This window comes from Drosophila willistoni (genome assembly GCF_018902025.1).
Source record: "Drosophila willistoni isolate 14030-0811.24 chromosome 2R unlocalized genomic scaffold, UCI_dwil_1.1 Seg200, whole genome shotgun sequence".
NCBI lineage: Eukaryota > Metazoa > Arthropoda > Insecta > Diptera > Drosophilidae > Drosophila > Drosophila willistoni.
The window spans coordinates 1,505,676-1,528,220 of record NW_025814051.1 but is presented as its reverse complement, the minus strand read 5'-3'; the positions used below and the strand labels follow the sequence as shown (position 1 = coordinate 1,528,220).

At 36.0% G+C, this 22,545-nt stretch overlaps 1 protein-coding gene across 1 annotated transcript in view; it reads left to right on the top strand.

Annotated features, from left to right (window-relative positions):
- Positions 1 to 22,545, top strand: part of LOC6641621 (protein decapentaplegic) — a 43,091-nt gene that overhangs the window by 11,602 nt on the left and 8,944 nt on the right. The window lies entirely within an intron of this gene.

The window sequence follows — 22,545 nt, the reverse complement described above, 5'->3', positions numbered from 1 at the left end:
CGGAATTTTGGAAAAGCGTAAAGGAAGCTTGGAAAAAGTTATAGTCTTTGTTTGCCATTAATTTGTATATAAATTTACTTTCAATTTCACTTACGAAAATCGCAAAAATATTTGTATTTACTTTAAAGAAATAGTGATGGTGTTCAAAGCAGTGGTTAAAAGCAGGAAGGATTGATATCCTCAATGGTTAAAGTCCTTGGCATAAAGAGAGAACTCTAAATATATATATGTAAGTACATACATAAGTGTGTACATCCATGTGGCATGAAACTATAGCTTTAGATCCAATAGAATAGAATCCAATACTGATAACAATTAAACAAATAGTTGATAAGGAAATTATGTATTAAGTTAAACAGCAGCAATTTTCTAACTTAAGTGAGATTATATTATTACATAAAGCCTATATTTAATATATAACAATAACAATAACAATATTTATTAATATTTACCCTTGTAAAGAATAGTATAGTTTTAGTTTTTAATTTATTTAAGGAAAGGATATATAAATTTTGGCGAACAACTCACAACATGTAATGTGATTATAGTCAGTGCCGGATTGGCCATATATGAGGATTAAAAAAATCTCCACTTTATATAAATCTCCTCATCTATAAATTTTGACTAATTTTATCAAGTTAATTTTTTTTAAGCGAGACAAACAATGCCAATAAACCTTAATTTCATTAGGCTCTAATTTAATCAATGGCTTTTATTTCCAGGTTTTTTTTAATATTTTTCAATTTGAATTACAATCTTGGAAATTAATTTTTGTACCAATTTTCACAGGAAGTTATGTACATCATAGTCATACATCATACATAATGATTTTCTCAAGTGCCATTTAAAAATTTGCTATATTGCAATTTACATTTGTAGTTAACTTTTTGAAATTGAGTTGAAAATAGCGCGAAAGAATATAAAAAGAGGATAAAAATAATTCTCCTAAAAAAATCTAAAAAAAAAAAACACTATTTTTGCGAATAATTTTTGGCCGATTAATGATCTTTTAATTTTTTAATTTTTGGATTGCTACAGGCACTGAATATAGTTCATTGAATAGTGGCAAAGAAAAATGCCTAAAACACAATTTAAGGTTAATGCAAAAAGCATTAGCCATCAGCAAGGTAGAAACACAAAGTTTTCCAATCGATTCATTATTTCAAACCATTAACATAACTTTTAACTGAAAACCAAAAGAAAAAATAAACTCTTTCGAAATCTTCCACTTAAGACAGAAGATTTCCGTCATTAGTTTCGAATATTTATAACAACGATTTGATTTAAGGTCATATAATTTTGGGAAAAGCTCTTTCAACATTCTCCGGTTCATCAGAATAACTCACTGATAAGTTATACGTTTCTCGATAGTTTGGCGCTCTTTCATCTCCTCGGCGAATATTTACATCAACAATTGTGCGCAATTCAAGATCATTTAATGGGCGAGGGGAAATTTTTTTTACCAAGGTTTAACCTTACTCAGGTAAATGAACTATTACCCATGACCACAAACTATGTATGGGGGCAAAGGAGAAAAGTTCAATTCCAATGATTTACCTTGGAAATTTTTATGTAACAATTTTTAATAATCAAACCATAAAAATTAAATTCGTATACATTGCTGGAAGAAAACATTTCCCAAAAAGAGAGAGAGAGAGAGAGAGAGAGTATGGTGCAGAGAGAGGGAATTTGATGCCATAAAAACTTTCGTATAGCCAAATTCATGGATAAATTAAAATAATTGAAATACTTTGAAAAGTTAATTGCACCAGTCGAGGCGCGCTCGTTGATGCTAATGAGCAGACATAAATTTTTCTTTTTGTTTTTTGGTGAGCAGTGGAAAAACAGCAGAGCCAAAAGAAAGATGCCTTCTCTCAGATACAGATACAATACAGATACATACTCCAAGATATGTACATATGATTTTCATTTTGCCGGCCGGCACAACGCGCATATGTATGCAATATGTTTTAACGTTTTTTTTTTGTCTTCTTCTCGCTTTCGGCCTCGGAAACACGTTCATTCGCTTCGTTTGGCGCCCCAAATTGCCAAGAACACAGCACACAGCATCGGACCACAAATCAATTGGCAAATATTTAGACAGATTTCTGTTGGCAAAGACGTTTACAGGTGGCTGACTGGCCGAATACTGTGTAGCAAAAGTTTGCCTCATCATCATTATCATCATCATGAGTATCAGCCCAGCTGGGCGGCTTGGTCAAGGTTAGGCCAATTGTGAAGAGGGGCAGCCAGCGCCAGATACTCTATCTGCATCTTAGCTTGAATCTGTATCTGTGTTTTCCAGCATCTTCTGTTGCTGTATATTTGTATGCTCGGCACTGCAGGACATCATCATCATCGACAGGCGTGTGCTTCTTTTAACGATTTCAACAAAAAGCAAAAAAACGAACAGAAGAAAAAAATATTTCGATTTCTGCGCTGCTCATTAATTCGTTTCGATTAAAAATGTTTTTTCTTAATTCTTTTTTCTGCAGCCGCTTGTTGTGCATAAAAATCACAGCAAGGGATCATCTCTCTGAGAAAAGCAGCCGACTTCAATATCTCTCTTTCGCCTTTTTTTCCCAGACTTTATACATAAATATCAATTCAGTATACCCTGCACTTAAATAATAATGTGGTATATTTGGAAGCTACAATTGTACCAATATACAAGACATATTTATTTAAGTTAATCTAAAAGTCTTTAGATGAGCTCAATATTTTAAAGAATTAACAATAAATTCGACTTAATCTTAAATAGAGTTTTAAAGTGAACAAAACAGCAGGTAGTATTTTTAAAATATTTCACCACAAAATTGTATGTTGGGAATGTCCCTTATTGACAGAAGAAAGAAGTATTCGTTAATCAGAATACTCCATTGCTAAAAAGATCTTTAATTTGATCTTTCCTTAGTAATTAAGTATTAATTAACTGCATTTCAACTTGGGCTCTTTCTCATTTAGCTATCTATTTGAGCAATAAGCCTGTTTTATGACTGGCTTTATATATATAAAAAAAAAAGGTTTTAACAAATTATATTTTTAAAACAGATATTCCTTTCTGAAATTGGCGAACTGATCTAATTTTTTGAGCTATTTTTTAAGTATAGTGGAGTATTAGCTTATAATTTACATTGTAATATATATAATATATATAAAGTATTTGACAAAATAAAGCTCATAAAATCATTTATTTATGAATGCATTAAGATAAAAAAGAATGCAAAACATTTTTAAGGCAATTAGCGAATTCCGAAAAAGGATTCACGATTCTTGGGCTAAGCTGGTGACCCGTAGGAAAAAAACACGGTGATCCTTCGCAAAAGTTGTGAAGAGCTTCGCAACTTGCAACTTTGTTTTTATGAACATTCCTCAATTCACGTCTTAAATATCTTTCACTGCATAAGGATGCATCAGTTAATCCTTGGACACCTTTGACTTTCCAATCTGACTCAGTCTCGAGAGTCAGAGATTCTCGTTTTTCCCTTATCTAAGCCCTAATTAGTAGTATTAATCGTTTAAATTTTACAAGGTATCTTTTGGTTCGGTTCCCATGACCACATTTGTTTCTGCTCTGTTTCTGTTCCTCTTTTTTTTTCTTTTTGGCATTTTGTCTATTGGTGGAAAAACAAGTTGCCGTTTATTCCAAGTGCCTCTGAAATTTTTATGGGCTATGTATACTCTTTTCTTTTTTTTTTTGAATTTGGTTTTTGGTTTGGCTCTTTTTGTTTATGTTTTAAGTACGCTATGTGCAATTCTTTTGCCAGTTTTCAATTTGTTTATTATATGAACCGCCGCAGACTTCTTTCCTCATTTATGCCACTTGTTTCTCGCCGTTTTTTCCGCTTTTTGTTTAAATCGGCTACTTAATATAGATATATATTTACTTATTGTTGCATTGAGTTTATTTATTTCAATTTTTTTATGTTTTTTTTTTTTTTGTTGTTAATTTTGCTGCTGTGTTTGCTTTGTTTTAGTTATTTTTTTGTTAAACATATTACCTCTTTTTTTTGTGTTGTATTTGTTGTAGTCTTATTTTTGGGCTTTTTTGCTATATGTTCTCTCTCACGTAATCATTGCAAAAATTTCGCAGTGATTTCAATTGTTTTGGGAAATACTTTTTGTTTTTTTTTGCTTGAATTTTGGTGGGTGTATAAGAGTGTGTGTGTGTTAGTGTGTGTTCGTGTTGTTTAGAGGTGAAAATTAATTGAAAGTGTATTTCTGGGAATAGAATTTGAACAATTTGTAGGTATTATATTTTGGGCAGCTAGCAAAAAAATAAATTCTTCTGCATATTTCGATAGAAGTTTTTTTTTTTGGTTTCGTCTTCATAAAAATTAATTGTTTGTTTTCGAATCTGAGTTGCATTGATGAATTTGGCAGAGTAAACGCTTCATGAGAAATCGAAATCACTCAGCAATATAGTTTTTGAGTGAGAAATAATGATTTTACATCTCGTATACACCTAAAATACAATTTCAAATCTTTGCTATCCGATGTAGTACATATGATGAATTTCAAAAATAAGAACAGAAACAACAGATTTGAAATGTATTGAAGAAATTGGTTAGACTAGATAGAATTGGTAATTGTGGAAATCCGCTGCAAGTATTTGCATAATAATTTCAAACCTCAAATAATGGTTAATGGATATGGGATATATTATATTTTATATTTAAACCTATGGAGCCTTAATTAGTTGACTATTCAGAAATTTCTTGGGATTGGTATGTTAATGCCAAGAAACGAAACTCTTATTTGCCTTGTGACTTTTGAATTAAAAGTCGCCTGGTATTCGATCAATAAAACAAAATCAAGGATCGGCATGGGCAAAGTCCTAAGTTTAAGTTCCATAATTCAATTCTGAACTTTATTTTTTGTGTTAAGCAAAACTAAAAAGAAAGTACATCAATCTAAATATGTGTATTACTTACCCAATCAATGGCTCAACAAATATCACAGATACGCAGCATCTGGTCAAAAACAAAAATAAAAGGCTAAAGTAGGAAAGCCGTTGAATGCTTTCCACAAACACACAAAATGCATTTAAAAGCTCATTACTAATGCTAATTGATATGCAGAGAGAGAGAGAGACAGGGAGAGAGAAAGAGAAGAGAGAGAGAGAGAGAGAGTAGGAGAAAGAAAAGAGAGGGGCACAACCAAATCGAAGTTCAAAATCATAATTTTTCCTTGCTAATCGTACAACTAGAAGATAGATGCATCAACAGAAGCAGAGACAAATACAGGAGGCAGATTGAGGCAGGGGTAACCTAAGCAGAAGCCAAATGTTTGTTATTTTCCAAGTGCCCACACGCTCTTACATAAATTATTAACAGCTAAAAGCAAATAAATAAACAAACATTGGGGCGGCATGCTACCTCTGGCTGTGCCACAGCCGCTGCCTTCATTTGCCCCAATCGTTGATCATCGTTGGCAGCGCTAAAGCTGTCATCATTCATACCTGACGATTGTCCGACGATTGGGCAAAGTTCACCCTGGCCCTGGCATTGAAGATCAGCAATAACCACCAATAATCAGCATCATCATCATGGCATCATCTCTGCTGTGCATTACCCACTACTTAACAGCAAATCACTAAACATGTTTAAATATTTTATCTTGTCCCCAAGTATGATCCAGCAGCAGTCAGAAGCAACAAGCGGTAGCTGTTTGCCTGCGACATTTACCAAGCGGCAAAATGCAAAAGGCCAACCACTGTCCGGCTGACAATGAGCCAACAGTCCGAAGCCTTGACAAAAGAAATGAACTGTTTTAAAGTGAGTTGGAGTTGCTTTTTTGCTTTGCATCGCCTATCTCTCGTTTCTCCGCCACCGCAGCGGAAAACTACAAAACCCAAATTGAAAAATCATCAACCTCGCCAGAGCTCTGAATGTTCTTGTAGTTGCTTACTTACTGGACTCGAGGCTCGAGTTCTGGTCAATATTTGATTTAAAAATTTTTCACATTACCAGCGAGCGGTCTTGTTTTGGCATGCTAGAAAGGGTGGTAACACCCTGTAAGAAGGTAAGAAGGAAGATTGATTCTAGAAATTGACCTTCTGAAAATCAATCTAATACATAAGGATATCTGCATATAATGTGATATTGAAAATTATTTTTGCTTCGTTGGAAAATCTTAACAATGATAAGGTTGAAGTAGATAAAGGGTAACTGTTGTGTCGATACTTTTTAAATTAAAATTAATTTCTGGTTAAGCTATGACTTGGACCACAATCCAGCATGTTGAGTGAAATGTTAGTAACACACACTCACACACACACACACACTTACACACTTGTACCATGTTGTTGCAGTTGTTGCCTAGGAATTGTTTGCATAGCAGTGAGTAAAGACCAGCTTTAAGATTTTAGCCGGCCTCAGTTGGTGTCTCTCTCTCTCTTTCTGTCTCTGTCTCTCTGTTTCTGATCTCTGGGTCTCTGTGGCCTGTGGTCCAACGTTTTGTTTGATGTCGGCCTCGTTAAGAGCCAACGAAGCCAACGAGTAAAGCCATGTTGTTGCCTCTGTTGTTTGCTCATGAACAGTTGAACGTTGTCGTTGCCTCTTTGCATTAAGTTATTTTCATTTTCAATAGGCCGTGGCTAGGCATCATCATCATCATCATCATCACAACAACTGAGCTGGGAGATTCCCCAACTCCCGGTTATGAGTTCCCGATTCCCGAGCTCTGACTACAACGACTGTGATTCCTCCTTGGAGTGTTTTCTTTCGACGGCGGATTCGAGTGCTCTCCAAACTGTTGAACTTCACTTGTTTTCTCCAGCTATTAAGCCACTTGAGCAAGCATATTTCTCTATCCCCCTCCTCCTCCTTATCTCTTTGGCCCTTCCATTCTGTTTCTCTTGCTCAGTTTTATATAGTAGATTTCGGCACGACAACTACAACGATCGATGACGATGTCGGTCGGGGCCTTCCAGGAATTATGCAAATTTTTCATCTTTACATTTATGCCTATAAATCGCTCTAGCCGCTACTTCTGATTGCATAATTAATGAACTCTCTGCGGGCCTCTCAAGTGTCTCTCTTTTTCTCCACCAACTTATGACATGTAACAATTTTTTTGGTTTTTTGGTGGGAAAAATCCCTGATTCGTATGTGTGTGTGTATATCTTTAAGATACTTGGATACTATAATTTTTGAATTTTCTCATTTTCTGTTTATTTATGTTTCGCTGTCCCCCTCTTTCACTCTCGCTCTCCCTCTCCGCTTTCTCACACTCTGTTTTGCTCTGCATGCATCGCACAAAGTTGCAAAAATTGATTTGGCAAAAACATTCAAAAACCAAACAAAACCAACAAATCACAGCAATTATCAAAAAGAAGAGAGAAAAAAAAAAAAAATAATGTTTTGAAGGGGCCTTGCTACCTGACTAAATGAGAAATGCCCATCTAAGCTCCTCCCCCCTTTCCCCTGGCACAACCCCTTTCAACGTTTCAGTCGCCCGTTTTCTAATACAACACCATAAATTAGCAATTAAATGAGCCTGTGCGAACAAAATACACAAGATTTTCACAAAACGAAATATTGAAACGCAATAAGGTAGAGGTAGCAAATTTGTCGATAGTCAATTCAATGAAATTTTCTTCTCTTTGGGGGCAGACCACAGTTGGACAAATTGGCCCAAGGAGTTAAACAAAAAATTGGCATGCGAATGATATTTCAATTAATTTCTGTACACTCATCATGATCCATTCAATGTGGGCATAAAATAAACAGTCGAACCCAATCCAAACATAATTATCGACCTATTATTATTAGATGATTGACAACTCCAAGAACAAATAGATTCTCATATGAAAAGTAATGTGTGAAAGTCTTTAGAAAAAAATTTTAAACTTATTTGGCAACTGGCCAATCGATATATTCGCTCAATTCTCTGAGAGTGATTTGAAAATAATTACAAAATTAGATTTTCGTATTTACTTTGTCCACTTTTGAACCACTGTGTTTAGCAGCAAATGCTATCTAAAAATTAAACCCAACAACAATTAAAAGAAAAACCCATGGCAATATTAAACTGATTTCCTCCCACGCCTCCTTCTAGCTCTCTCTATCCCTCTCTGTAGTTCTCTTGGTGTCCGTCTTTCAGTGTCTCTAGAATCAATATTAAGGAAAACTTTTCGCACACAATACTCTCTGATCCAGGGGGCACACTCTGGACTCTAAAGAGGTGACGATGCGATGGCGATGGCGATGCCGATGGCTAGGGGCCTTCTTTTGGGCAATTGCGCGTTTGCGCTTTGCGATTAAATGCGCTTGTGTAAATAAACAATAAATATTAAGTGCGCTACATGCCGAGAGGCACAAAAGAAGAGCAGAGAAGTAGTGCGAAGATGTGGGGTTTGGGGCTGGTTGGGGGTGCGATTCGGTTTGGCGCGCAATTAAATGTAGCACTTTATGCTGGGCACGATCACTTTGGGTTGCCACAATGGTGGGTGGCATGCGTGTACTATCAGCAAAAAGTCTCCTTTTGCTCTGATCTTACCACTACTCCTGCCCCATGCCCATCCGCCCGTCTGCTTAGATGGATGCGCACGAGCGCCACTCTTCGAGCATTTTGTTGGCCATGCTCAGTTGGCCATTGCAGAGGCAGGCAACGGCCAAGAGGCAACATGCCGTCTTGTCTGTCTAGAGTGATCGTTCCTGGCGTCTCCCCTCAATCTCTCTCTGTCTCGCTCCTATGATACCCCTCTCTGGCCTGTCGTTTGCCAGCCAGGCGTAAAGCGCAAATTGTATTGATTATGCCCAAGAGTCCGCGGTGTGGCTGCCATGCACTTTTCTTTCTGTATCTTTTCCATGCGCCGTAAATTTTCATTTGATTTGCGAAGCAATCTGTTTGTTGTGTAATAAATTAATGCACTTGGTTTAATTTCAACGCTTGGCCTGTAACTTGTCGATGTGAATGCGAGCGAGATAGAATCGAATCGAGAGTGAGACGGAGATCGAAAATTGTAAGGTGTGTAGGAGGGCCAATCCAAAGTTTGGCCATAAGTGGAACAATGCAACAGACTATGAGATGTTTGGTGATCCAAAAAAAAACAGATGCTTGAACTACGACAATTCAGGCACAACCAATACAATACGATATATGTAACATTGAAAGGTCAAGTCCAGTCAAGTGAATAGACATCAAAATGTAATAATTCAATTAAATAAACCGAAATGAACAATAATCAAACATTTCTGTTTGAATATGCATTACACACATATATACATAGATACAATTCTTTTCCATTTGCTTTGCTTTGAAAAACAAATGCACAATAGAAAATCTTTCAACATGTCTGTTGAAAATTTTTGGTTTTACAATAAAGCAATAAGTCTATGTTTTGGGGTCTAAAACTTTTGTATGGCCAAGAGAGTCAAAAAACTTAATATTAATATTCTAAACAATTTATGGAATAATCCTTTTTAAATCATCCTTTTTAAATCATCCTTTTAAATCTTTAACGAATGGAGTTGTGATGAGGAAAGGCAGTAATGGAATTAATTTTTCATAAAATTTAAATATTTATTAGAAAGTCAATAAGTCGACTGACTTTAATGTATCCTGAACCAAATTTTTTATTTGGTATGGTTCTTGAAATTGCAATTATTGCAAAGATCTAGATCTAAACATAAAGATATCTTACAACTGATATATACTTATGAAACTTAATAAATTATTTACCCGATTTGAGTGAAAGTGTTAATAAAAGGATTATCCTCCTTGCATATCCTTTGTATTAAAAGCTCTCTCGACTCGATCAAATTAACGTACATACACTACGTATAATAGAAAACATAAATATTATTATTTGTAGAGAAGGATATGCATACAATCGATGTTAAGACCATTCAAATTTTTAAAGAATAATTAATAATTTAAAAATAAAATATACAAATATGTACGAAAATTGATTGATTGAGCTGCTTGGCCTAATTCACATTAATAGAATATAAAAATATAAATTGACAGGATATAATAAAAATGAAAAGTTCGCCAAAATACATTTCAGTTTTGTAATAAAATCCTCCAGACCGATCAAATGATATAAAACTATTGAATGGAAAACATCATTCTGTGTGAAATCTCATGCCAAATGCTATTAAAATTTTGCATATTCATTGCTTATATGCATCACATCAATTGAAAACGCTAAGAACCTTCATCTGCTAAAGAGATAATTCATGGAAATATAATATATGTATATATGTATTAAATCAGATTAAAGCAATTTACAAATCAATAATTTCTAGAAAAGTGTTTCCAAATGTGTTTATCTTAGGTGCAAATAAATTTTTGCATCTTCCAATTCGTAGGTACTCCAAAATTTCATATGAATCTGGCGTAATAAGCTTATATTTGTAATGCTCTCATCTAAAAATGCTTATGGCAAACAAATGTATCCCGCTGTTGTTGTAGAGGAGGGAGGGGCAAAATACCTGGAATGGCAAAAAATTCGGAAAAGGTCAAGTTCTACTACAAAACTACTACAATATATATCCAAGTATACTAGTAAATATATACAAATGCCAAGAACAAATTCATTTTTTCACTGGAAAATTGCCGAAAAACGCAAAACGCGTGGCAGCAACTTGTTCTTCTTATAAATACTTAATTGTTGATGTTGTTATTCTTCTATACACAGGTGAAATCTTGAAATCTATATATACAAATATATAGATATAGATGTAAAGTGTATCTGTATCTATTATGGCTACTAAGTATATTGACTAGAGAAAGAGAACAGGTGCGATTTGGTGGCGATTTTGTTTTAGATTTTTTTTTCTTTTTCTTTTTTTTTTTGGCGCTTTTTGGCTTTTCGGCTTTTGATGTTGATTAATTGCAAATGCTGTTGATTGATTTTTATTGCAAATATTGATAAAAAGTTTTGTATTAATTAAGGTGAAAAACACGCGTTTTGTGTTAATTGGAAAATGGTTACTGAAACTAAACAGAACCCAGTGGCAAGTGAGCGTACTACACCGGCTATACAAACAAACACTAGAAGCACCAACCAACAACAACAACAAACAAACAGACCGTGAGATACAAAGATATAAGTTGCATTTTGTAGAATGTACAAATTAACGAAAAAAACAGAGAGAGAGAGAGAAAAAGTTTCGAAACAGCAACAAGAACACGATCAGGCCAACTAATAGTACAAGTATCTGTATTGATACGATATATACATATATATATACATATATATATGTATGTACAAGCTAACATTTGATTTATGCTCAACTTTGATATTTACCGCCTAATAAACAAAAAATTAACGCAGACCCCATTTGAGATGTATCTTTGTATCGATCTCAATCGAATGGAGTCTATCTGTATCTGTATCTATTTCGATTTTCGCTTTGATTTGTACTTGACATGCGTACGTCTATCAGCTAAGGCAATTAAACAACATCAACACCAAGTGCCAACGAGTCCATCCCGAAAGATACATACATACATACGTACTTCAATCCCGGAGACCATGCATAGATCCCAAAGATTGCCGACTTAGCGCCATACAGTATATAAGCGTTGAAAGGGTAAGCGCTAATATTTGGTATTTGTTTGGGCGTCCACCAAAAAACAAAAAAAAAAAAAAACAAATGTTCCTCTCTAAAGAGTTGAAGATGTATTTCTTCTTTTTGAATGTTTTCTTTTTTGGACATGTTGCCGAAGCCCACCAACGTTGAGCCACTTTTTAACCGTGGTTGTATGAGAAAAAAGTATATATATCCTACGATAACTATAAGGGCTAATATATATGTTCTATTTGATATTAGAGAAGAAATGATTTTATAGAAGAAAATTTAAATTTGATCAATTTAATGCAATTGATTTAAGAATCATTAAAAATAAGAATCAAATTGAATCTTGTGTAAGATCTTTACAATATTTATTTGAATACTGAACAGATTGTATGTAGAAAAGTTTTAGCATAGCTTTTCCTTTTAATCTATTGGTATCAGCACATATTCCAAGGGCGACTTTTTGATAGCCTTAAATTTCGATGACTTTAGGTTGAAATTACTTTCATTAATGTTGAATAATCTTTATCCCTATTTAAATCAGATATTTATAGCAGTTTTCTTAGAAAGTAAATGCAATTTGCAGTCGTTTAACAATAATTAAAATTTATATTCAGAATTTTGGAAAATTGTTCCATTGTTCGTTCATTCGTTTGTATGGGTAATTAGTCAACGCAACTGAAGTAGCCAAAGGGCACATCACTCATCATTGGTATGCGGTGCGCCTTGAAGTTCAAACATTTGCGGTTGTTATATGTCAGCGCCAGGACAAGAGGAGTATAACATGGAAACAAAAAATAATACACACACACACATACATATGTACATATGTACACACCATATAGCAAGTCGACGCCTGATAGTCTCTCTCTGACTTGAGCCAGTGATCTGTGTGAGTCTCCAGGCTAGGGCCATAAATCAATGGAGAGGCCAGAAGAAGAAACCAACATGGCAACATTCGTGGCATTGTTGTAGATGGTTTGTTGGCTGGTTAGCTGGTTGGTTGGTTGGTTGGTTCGTTTGTTGGTCAGTCAATTGGCATGGCTAATGCGGCAATGGCAACTCATAAATTTATTAATTTTTAATTAAACTTACAACGATTTGTAATTCCAACATGGTCTAGCCATTTATGGTCACATGTTGCAACTGGTCCTCGATAGTCTGAGGAGTCAGAGTTTTCAATGAGAAGAGGCCCGGAAACAACTCATTATCCTAATTAAAACGTGCGCCATGCGCGCCCCAATGCCATATATGACCAATGCACGCGATCTGACAATCGAGAGGAGTCTCTCCAGTCTAGTCCAGTCCACTTCACTTCACTCGATTCCTGAGTCCAAGTCAGCGGCTGCATGCGAAATTAGAAGAGATTGTGTCAGATGCGAGATGCGTGCGTGATGCGTGAGTTTTCAATGATTTCCACACACCATGCCCCATTGCCCCCAACCAATCGATGCACTTGGCAATACAATCACGCTGGTATCTCCTCCAAATCCATTCTCAATTCTCATTCATACGCACTGTGGGCCGGGCCATTCACTCCCAACTCTTGTCCAGCACCAAAACGGGACATAAGACGAGGATTGGGGATCGGGGATGGTTGGGGGGAGGAACAGTTGTTCGTTGTTCATTGTCATGCGTTGCATTTACAAGATGCCAGCTGGCAACATTTTATAGCAATTGCTTCTGCAATTGTTGTTGCCACAACATTGCGGCTGCTTCGATTTCTGGCTTTGGCTGTGGCTCCGACTCTGGCTGCTGCCTCATGCAACATGTTGCATACTGATCAATTGCGGCTTCTTTGGCATGGGCTCTGACATGAATGACTTTAACCATTTTTGGTCCTACAGTTAAATTGCTCGAGAGCACAAACATCTGTGCAAGCTCAAGGCAATTGCATTCATAATAAGGCTGGAGGAAAATAGAGAAGAATCGGGAATGAATTCCCTATGAATGAAAATCGCGTAAATACTTATGTGTAGGCCCGATCCAGTTTATAAATTGTGCAGACAAAGTTTATAAATTATTTTCAATGTCAAACAAAATGCTAATAAATAAACAAGTTACAACGTACTTTTAACCAAAAGACCTAAAAATAGACCAAAATACGTGAAAGGCTAATTCTTCTTCTAGTTCTATACTTTAGGCCACGTTGTATCTCAATTTTGTGTGCAACCACAGCAACAACAACAACAACAACTTGTAAAACAAACAAACAAAATTGCATTTTGCACAAAATTGAATTTCATTTTTGCGGTTGCACTTAATTTGGCAATCGTTGCAATAATTTTGTTTACAATTTACGAGACTTCAATGCCTTCCTTCCACACCCAAAGAAGTGTGTGCGTTTGTGTGTGTGTTTGTATGTGTGTGTTTCTTTCCCACTTGGGTCTTTGCGTTGCGGTTTTTGGGTCTGTGTTTCGAATTTATAGCGACAAGGTGACAGATTCTCTCAAACAATTTTATCATCTTGGCAACAATGTTTCCACCTCGATCTATGCATTTGCATTGAACAATTTGTTTGGATTGTTGGAAGGTGCGTACTCGCAGATGCTTAGATGGAATATTTTACGATCATTTTGATATGATGTAGTAAAGTAGCTGAAGCTATAGCATTATACATACGCATGTATGGAAAATGTAACATAACTTTATGGTCTAGCCTATAAATAACCATTTGAAATTGGCAGAGTTTTTGCTATTTCGATTGTTCTAGTCAAGAATTAGGAACGGGTTAAATCCAACGAATCGCATAATATGCGAGGTTTATCCATTTGCCAATCGACCAATTCGACTTTTTAAGCGTTTTGTTAAAAGAATCTTCTAGAAATGTGCACATTGTACACACAAAACATGTAAATATGTCCCAATTACAATAAAATACAAGACAGACAACACTTTATCAATCCGTTTTAATACTTAATGATATAAAATTGTTTTTCCTCAATTACAATAGAGTACAAGACAAGTTTACAACACTGACACGTAATCCCTACTATATATTTTTGCAACTCTTTGTCAATCTATTTTAATATTTTATGATATAAAAGTGTTTTGAAGCGTTTTGTTAAAAGAATCTTCCAGAAATGTGCACATACACACAAAACATGTACATACATATGTCCCAATTAGACTAGAATACTGGACAGTTTTACAACACTCACACATTTGTGGGCTATTTAAATTTTCAACACTGTGTCAATCTATTTTAATGGGTACTTTTTAAGTTATGATATAAAAGTTCAGCATCAAGTTTTGCAATAATTGTCTTTGATTATCATTATTTAAAGACAATTTGTGTTAAGTTTACTGTAAACGCAGTATACAACACTAAACTCAAAACACTAGAACTTCTGCTAACTTTATGAACTTTACTAAAAGGGCAATAAATTCTCAAATAGTTCTCAACACTCATTATAGCTAAACAGGCAATTCTTGGGCGATTTCCCAACACTCTTTGATCACTGTTTATTGATGATATCGTCCAGATGGCAATACCAATTTATTCTCATAAAATTATTACACATCGAGTGAGAGAGCAATTAAATTAATAAACTACTTAAAAATGAAATACCAAATACATAAAAATCAACAATAAATATTAAGCAACATTTTTATGTAAGTGGCGATTATTGCGCCATTACAATTAGTTTATGTGTTAACAACTAAAACATCACACTAGCAACATAGCCACATAGCTCGCCGAACCACCAACAACACCACCACCAACAACAACAACAACTGAAACAACTGAAAAGTGTGTTTACAACAACAAGAACACATCATCGAAGTCAAAGTAAATTAATGTGTTCGTTTCGATATTTGGGAAAGTTTGTATAAACAAAAAAATTTTACAGAAAAAAAAAGAAGAGAAAAAAAAACCTTCCATTTTTGGAAGTTTAAACTTCAAAATCTACAGTTAAATATTTATGAAATCATAAAATTTGATGTTTCCTTGCCACTTGACACTTTGCTTTAGTTTTTTTTGTCGAGCTCCATTTAACGGTGTTAATGATGATTTTGATGTGCAGCTAACGGATTGACTGCAGAGATTCGAAAAATAAAAACCATTTGCTGGGCGATTACATGAAGTGCCATGGTAAACGATGTACCCCGGCCCTAGGTACCTATAGACCCATACCTGGCCATGCCGAAAATTCTCAATTTGTTTGTTTTATGCACGATTTGTGTTGTGTTTTACAATTGCTGTAAATAAATAGACATGGAGAGGACGGAGAGATATAGTCAGATCAAAGGCCTCCATTCAATTAGCACCCATTTCGATTATGTTGCATGCTGCACTTGTTGCCACCTTTTTGTTGCAATACAATTCACACCTAATTAGTAATAAATTTGAATGCCGCTGCCGCTGCTGATGTTGCTGCAATTTTCCATCTTCAACAATTTTTTTTTTCTTTTTTTTTGGCTCTTGGCGTGGCACCTGCAACAGCCATTCAACTTAACAGTTATGGGCGGCCATTAAGTTTTATCGATGGCGCTTGGACTTTGCTTCGGTTCTCGATTTGATTTGTGATTTGTGGCCCACTTGAAGGCCTCAAGCTTCTACCTTTGATATTTTCACACATATCCCGACCAACAAAAAAGAAAGAAAAAAAAGTAGAGAAAACAAGAACATAAAGATAAGGGAAGGGGAATGCCACGACTTAATTGCAATTGACTTTAAATGCTTATGCCCAGAGAAGGGGAATATGGCCAAGGGGGTGGACTGCCTGCTGTGTTAATTTGAATTCAAACTGTTTCCATAAAGTGGAGTGCAAGTGGAAGCCATGTGGCTAGGGATCGATCAATGATGACGATAATAGCAACGATTATGATGAAAATTCTATTTCTTTGACCCAACTTATATAAACTTGCAACACAATAGATACAACAATTATACACAGAGCGCCAAAAGGGGTAAATTAATTTTGCAAAAAACTAATTTTAAAACAAACTTCAGTCAAGGACAAATCGCTTAACATTATATTTGAATTGAAAAGTTGTTAAAACTTTTTGAAACTTAAATTTAAAACTTAAAGCTTTCTAAAGACTGTAAAGCCTGACTGAGCCCATAAAAACATTATTGTCTTAAAGGAGAATTTGACTTTATTAACTATATCTATTCTTTATTAGCAAGTAGTTGCATATTCAATGTACTCATTACTCAAAGTCTAGTTATTTCCTTCGAATTTCATTATATGTTTCATTAAGTAGTTGAAATTGTTTTAATGACAAAGTGGATAAATTTCTTTCAGTGTAAAAAGCCTCCCGCAGCCTGGTTCTTACAAATTACAGAATGGCGCTAATAAAAAAAAAGAAAAAAAACTAAAAAAAATGAATAAACAGTATTATTACTTGGTCTTTATATTGTTTCTTTTGTTATTACCGATATTGGGTTACCATCAAAAGTGCATAAATCAAGCGTTTACAAGCTGGCATATTGTCCTGGCTGTGGGCTCAGAGGACAGGGTAATGGTCAGTGAAGCAGTCACTTAGAGAGTCAGTCAGTTAGTGGTGGCATTGTTATCCACTCTATAAACAAACAAAACGCTGCCGTTGACAACAAAAGAACAAGAGACAACAAGAAGAAACATCAGGCGGCAGCATCAAATTACCACAAGATCAAGACGGCGACCCGTTTCCCTTGATTCCAGCTTCCCGCTTCTCGAATCTCTCTCTATCTCTCTCTCTCTATATATATATGTATCTCTTACAAAACGTTTGTCGTTTGTTGTTTGCCCAAGGATCAGCTTTCACAAAATGCAACTTAGACTTTGAGTCCCCAGTTGCAGTTGCAGTTGCAGCAACAACAACAACAACAACTGTATCTGCAACAACAACTACATACAATAATAACATTTTAATTGAACAAAAGACAAGACGAAAACCAAACCAAACCAAAACAAGCATCTTGAGCCAGTCAAGCAACAATTCGAACTCATTCGATACATTGACTGGACAATTGTCCACTCTGTAGTCTGTAGTGTATTCTTCTTCCACTACTTTGTCTTCCTGTTGTCTTTCTACTGGTTCTTTTGTGCCGTGCCTCTTGGCTGACAGACTGACTGAATGACTGACTGTCACCTTTCCATCAAAATGAAAACACGCCAACAGTGTGGCCGAGTGAAAGGCTCTCAATTTGATGTCCACGTGCCAATGCCAATCAGCATTGTTACCTGGTTAACGCGAAGGTAATTGATTAGCTGAAACCCATGAAAGTCAATGAACAAAGGATCTCTAAAGGCTTATTATGGATGAGGAAATGCTTAGAAACATGGTTAGCCATGTTAGAATGAGAAACACAGCAAAAAAATATAACTATAGACCTGTACTAAGCCTTTGCGCTTAATTAGTTAAAGCTGCTGTATCTAATACTGTTATATGAGCAAGATATATTAATCTTTAATGTCCAATCAATAACTTCTTTTTGGTCCTCTATTTTTTTTGTTTATTATTTTTCAAACGTTTTACTATATACTTTCATTTTTAATCGATACAGAAACTGCAAAATCTGTTGATTTTAGGCAAAACAAATAGTTTATTATTCAATAAATTTTCAATCTTTGTTCCCGTTGTGGGAAATGTAAGCTAATATTTTTAAAGACCGTAGTATAAAATTGTAGAAAATGATCAAAACTATTCCTTTTTGAAAAAATAACACTTACTAATATTTTTAAACAAATTCAAGATACATTTATGGGTAAATAAGATTTTGAAAGCATTTTAAATCCGAATTGAACTGAGACTGAGATTTAATAAGATTCCCTTTTAATTGAGCATCTTGCTCTTGAGTTTGATACTTGCTTAGAAATTAACTCAATTTCCTCGCCTTGTAGTTGCTTAGTTGCATATCCTTAATGTCATTCTCGGTCCAGCCTCTTTATAGTATGACAATTAACTCATGCCCCCGTTGCGACCCAGGGACAACAACGGAGGATGCAAAACCAGCTACAAGAAACATGAAAAAGGATCATGATCCTGCTGAGAGGCTGCAAATGGCAAAAGGCCTGGCATGTGGTCATCATCTAGACAGCCGCCAGGCTGGAGAACTCAAGGAGTTTCGTGTGTGTGTGCCTTTTTTTTTGGCAAAGGTTGTTATAAATGAGCCGAGAGTTGATAAATGAAGTGCAGCTGATAATGGATTTGTGTGTTGGAGTGAAAGTAGCGCCGTGGCAACTGGCGCGACGATGTTGGTGAACGGGCCAAGTGAAGGTCCTAGGAGCAGGCCAACATTCCAGGGCTGGAAAAAATCAAAGAAAGAACGACAGAAACGATAGCACTACAAAATTTCTGGTGGTCCGATAAGCAAAAAGGTAATTAAATGCCATTAAAAGTTGAGAGCTGTCCAAGAATCTGTATCTTCTGTTCGCTTTCCCAATGTGGTGTGGGAGAGGGAGCAGGAAGGGAGCTGAAGCCCAAAAGAATGAACCAAACGAAGGAGGAGCACACACAGAATGAGACAAGCACATATACATACATGCAAACTCAACAATCGCATATACACTCAGACACAGACAAAGATGGAACTGGGGGAGACACACACAGACGGACGGACAGACAGACAGACAGAGAGACAAACCAACCAACAGACAAACAGAAGGCGGCGGCTCTTGTTGGGCTCCGGCGATTAACATACAAAAGGATCTTTGGAGAGTTTACTCATCGCTGGCATTTTGGAGCCGCCTTCTTCTGCTCTCTCTATGTGTGTGTGCGTGTGCTTGTGTGGTTCTTTTTTTTCTTCATTTTCTTCCGCCAATGGGCATGAATCACTTGGCAGTTGGAGCGCAAAGAAGGCTGGGCATTGAAGTAGCCAAAGCGACGACAGAGATTTGATATAAAAAATTGAGAGGCCATGGCTCACATTAAACGTGGACAACACATACCCAAAATAACAAGTTGTTATCCCTTCCGGTTGGCAGGCTAGAATTCTATCTGACAAATTACTGCGAAATATGATGCCCAGACAGGCGTCAAGTGAAAGAAAAAAATGAGAAACTGAATAGAACAGGAACAAAGGCATCGGCTATAGCCAACGACAACAGCTACTTAAGCAGCCTTGGCGCCAGCAAACCAAACCCAATCCCAATCCCAAACCCATGCCATGACCATAAAGAAGAGCTCAAACCTATGAGCTAGACGAAAGCCACAATGTCTGGCAACGCTTAAGTTGACCAGTCTCCAGCCACCGACTCACCATTCCAGACTCAGACAACGGTCGCGACTATTCAAGACGCCAGTTAGAGAGGGAGAGAAACAGAGGAGAAGCTGCCACGAACAAGAATACAAATACATAATAACTTAAACCATGCAACTAAAATATGCTTGCAATTCAAATTGATCTAGACTGCAAAAATACCCTCGAGGCTATGAGTGACTTATCAAAGCCATTGAGTGATTTTTACTAAATACATCATAGAATCACTGACACGAATGCCAATAAATGAGGATGAAGCAATCAGGCAGTGACTTGAATAAAATAGATGTTTGTCGACCTAATTTAATTCTTTTTTACATCATTTATGTTATACAATACTTGGATTCATGATTTTTGAATCCATTGTTTTAAAAATGAATTAAATATTAAAGCTTGAAAAAAAAATAGAAGGAAACCCAAGTAAATACATACGAGAAAGAAACTAAAAAGAACTGTTTTGACAGAATTTTAACAATACGTTAAATACGAAAATAAAAATCATAATCATAATCTATATATTAGTTCTAAAGAACTTATGTATTTTATTTTAAAATTTTTATAATTTAAATATATAATACTTGAAAATAAATCCAAACTTTTCCAATAGTGAAAGATAAATAGATTATTATTTTACATAGAATTGGTCAAGTATAAAAGGGTATAGAAGTATAAAGGGGTATTATTTTTCTTTCGGGACTACAGTGAATACTTTCCCAAAAGACATCTTTTCTACCGGAAATTGACAGTTTGAAGTTTCAAATTGGCTTACAGAAATTAGCCAATGGCAAAAATGTGTCTGTGAATTACATGAACTTTTTGAATGTTAATTTTGGTTTTTAGAATTTGCATATTTTAATATTATCTCCATATTCAAAGTACATATATTCAGTTAACATAGCAAAAAAACTATGTAAGTAACTAACAGACATACTCTTCGTATATTTAATTCAGATAACGAGTTTATCAACACATATTTTGATCACACATAACGTTAAGGTCTTTAAGCAAACAAATTAAATTTCTATAATGACCAATATACCCATTAATAAGTAGAAAATTGGCGCGCTCAAAACGTGCATCATTTTGGGCTTTGCGTGTTTGGCTATTTTAGCCAAAAGCAGCTCCACCTATTCGCCACAATGAAGCAGCGTCGTCTTGGCTGGTCTGCAGCACCTGCTTCGATGGTAATAAAAATAAAAAAGCAACAACAACAACAACGATTGTGGCAGCATCATAATCGAGAGACCTTTGCGGCAGTCATGTTGGCTGCGCCTGCGCGGGTGTGCCATAGCCAAGTGAAGTCAGAGCCAAGTCATCTCCACAAACAGCAGAGAAAAAAGGGCCAACAACAACAACATCAACATGAAGGCAGTTTAAAGTGCATTTAGCTGTATTTACATTTGTGTTAGTGCTCCTCGCTTTGTGTCTATCTGTGTGTGTGTGTTTAAGTGTGAGTGTGGGAAAGAGTCAGAGAGTGTCATTCTTATGGCCGCCTCTGACTGTTTTACCTCTTGCCAACCAATAAAATTATACTAATTCCCGACTTTTTGATTTCATTTTGTTGTTGTTAAGGATTTCGTTACCTAAACACACACACACACAGAGAGAGGCCCTCTAAAAAACGAAACACAACAACAAACGAACAAAAAGGAAAAAACACTGTTTCGACTCGTTTGCTCTCGCTCACTCTAGTCTTGGGCTTATCCGGATCCATACCGTGTCTGTGTCTGTAGATCTGTATAGATTCTTATGATCATTTATTTGGCTGGCGCTGACTGGGCTGGCAGTATGTTCCCAGAGCTCCAGGAATGCAAGATCTCTGTAAGACGAGACAGTTTGGTTTTATACCTCTTGGCTCGTGCAACTCCTCCTCAAGACAGACTAAATTAAGTTGAGGTTGTTTTTTTATTTTAAACTTGGGATCACGAAAGCAAAACGAAATTGTCCCCTTTTGGACATATTTGCCGTTTAATAGTTATAGAAGATAGTACAAAAAAAATGTAAGTAATAGTCTAAAATTTATCACAAAAAAGGTTGTAAATTAAACGTAAAGATTCTTATTGAATGGTTTTTTAAAACTATTTTTCATTTATGTGGGTTAACATTTAATTTTGAATCTGATTGTGATTTTCTTATAAGCCATTTCCATATGTGAAAATCTTTGCGACATTTCCTAAGCTCTTCCCAAAGATCTTTCATGCCCAAGTTCATAACTTTGCACTCAAAAATAGCGTTGACGTCGACGCAGCAGCAGCAGCCGCTGTAGCGCCATCGACCAATTAACTGCGCCTTCTGTGTGCGACTGTGTGAGCAGCGGCGTCAACGCCGCAGCAACGTCGACGCAATGGGACTCGCACTCAATTTCAGCTTGATTGAGTGAAAGAGTAAAGGAGACTTTTTGACGTCGTGCTGGCTGGGAAACTGGCGCTAGACGAGATCATCATGATAATGATGAACAACGGAAGAATAAGATGATCATGATGATGCTGCCGATGATGATGATGAAAACTTTGAGAGAGTATCAAATGAAGGGAGAGACATTTGCTCTCAAGTCGAAGTCGAAGTCAAAGTCTCAGCCAACGGCAACGACGACTACGACGATGACGACAACAGCGAACCGAACTATACAACTCGACGAAGACGAGTCGTCGCTCGTCGTCGTGTGTTACTGTATCTGAGTATCTGTATCTGAATCAGGTAGACATGAAGGCGTTAGTCGTTCAACAGCGCTGATCGAGTTTATACTTACAATTTCTGCTGGCCCGGTGTTGAGAGAGAAATAAGCGGCTACGTCGAACTGGAAACCAAAGTGAAAAACTTGGC